Source organism: Schistocerca americana, chromosome 2 (assembly GCF_021461395.2).
Source record: "Schistocerca americana isolate TAMUIC-IGC-003095 chromosome 2, iqSchAmer2.1, whole genome shotgun sequence".
Lineage (NCBI taxonomy): Eukaryota > Metazoa > Arthropoda > Insecta > Orthoptera > Acrididae > Schistocerca > Schistocerca americana.
Genome location: NC_060120.1, coordinates 364,922,632 through 364,924,592, shown reverse-complemented (window position 1 = coordinate 364,924,592; position 1,961 = coordinate 364,922,632). Strand labels below are relative to the sequence as shown.

General features: G+C 42.9%; 1 non-coding gene across 1 annotated transcript; it reads right to left on the bottom strand.

The window, feature by feature from the left end:
- Positions 1-249: 249 nt before the first annotated feature.
- Positions 250-323, bottom strand: Trnat-ugu. The gene has a single exon. It is a non-coding gene; the product is annotated as a tRNA-Thr (tRNA).
- Between the last annotated feature and the right edge of the window lie 1,638 nt (positions 324-1,961).

Sequence of the window (1,961 nt, the reverse complement as noted above, 5' to 3'; positions counted from 1 at the left end):
TGCACTTAATAACAGGTGACATTAGTCTAAAGTGTCACGAAGCAAACAATATTGGTTGCTGCAGAACTACGTGATACTTTGGCCTAACGTCACCTATATACTAAGATGGTATCTGTTATTTCGGACATGTCCGAAAGAACAGATACCATCAGTGACCATGCAGCTCGTTAGAATGAAATTACAATGAAATGAACACCCTTAGCTGCTTACAGGCGTTGACATACGTCAACGGGGACGTATGAAAATGTGTGCCCCGACCGGGACTCGAACCCGGGATCTCCTGCTTACATGGCAGACACTCTATCCATCTGAGCCACCGAGGACTGTTTAATAGTTGAAATCTAGATCTGCTGTGATAAAACGTCAGATTTCGCCATCGATTGCTTTTCTTTTTTCCGTTGTCTCTATTACGAGCGCTGCGCAGTGACATCATACGGATTACAATCTAAATAGGCATATAAATGCTTCATTGGTTCCACAACCTTATCCATTTTGGATTTTTTATCACTTATATTGTGTCTCCCTCCAATTTTGATGTTTAGTAAGTCACTGTTCTTCTTATTGTTGCTCTTTACGATCATCGTGTTTGTCTTGAAATCAGGCAAGTAAATGCCAGGTTCCGATCAACATTCCGTTTGATTGCTTTACCTCCGAAAGGTAGGACTTTGAGTTCTACGAACCTTAGCATGAATGTGTTTCTCTGGTACTTTCATCGTATTTTTACTATTTTTCACTTCCTTCAGAAGTTCTTCCACATAGAAGTTGATAAGCAGTGGTGACAACCTGCGACCTTGTCTATCACTGTACATACTGTGACAGTCTATGCTCATCTTCCACTTTTACCACTACCACGTTCTGTTTGTAGATATTGTTCATTTTTCGCCAGTCTCTGTATTCAATACCCAATTTCCTTAAAAATGAGAACATATTCTCTGACTTACTGTCTCCCTCTTATGTGTATTACTCTTAACCAGCATTTTTCAGCCACAGGAAAATTAGCCGTAAATTCTGACATTGACTGATGCGGTTGCGGGGTGCTCTGTGAGCAAGCGAACTAGGGCTTCGTGAAAAGGAAGTTCGCTATCTGTTTCTGTTTCATGACAAACTATGTTTCTTCCTGAATGGAATTTTGGTGTTCCAGGAATTTCTGTAGTTTTTCGGTTTCATGTGGCCAGATGACAAACATGTCGTCGACATGCCGAAAGAAACAAACAGGCTATAGTTCGTCGGTTTCCAGTGCTATGTTCTCGAAGTAGTCCTTGAACAAATTTGTTGCCCATGGCTACGTCATCAGTCTGCTCATAGCATGGTCCATTGAAAATAAAACAGATTGATCTGAGAACGTGTCTATAAAGCTGTGTCAGCTCATGGCTGCAGTTCTCATTCATTGGTTTTCCAAGCGGACTCGAGTGAAAAGTTAGACGACATCAAAGGTGACCATAATGTCGGACTCCTGCAACCTTAACTCATTCAGCTGACCGATGAAATTATCCTAGTTTCATATGTGATGTGTACAGTTGTCGACATGAGGGTCGAAAAGATAAGCCAGATGCTTCGTCTGGGGAGATGTTGGTGCCCCAGTGTTGCTCGCTATTGGTCGAATGCCTTTACTTCGCCAGCGCATTGCTGCACCACCTGGAATGTATAGCCTAACAAAGACCCACAAAGAAGGCATTCGACCAATAGTGAGCAACTCTGGAGCCCCAACATATCCCTTTCCGAAGCGTAAATACAGATCTAAACTAATCTGCACGTGTTCTAAATCAACAAAAAAATGGTTCAAATGGCTCTGAGCACTATGGGACTTAACATCTCTGGTCATCAGTCCCCTAGAACTTAGAACTACTTAAACCTAACTAACCTAAGGACATCACACACATCCATGCCCGAGGCAGGATTCGAACCTGCGACCGTAGCAGTCGCGCGGTTCTGGACTGAGCGCCTGAACCGCTAGACCACCG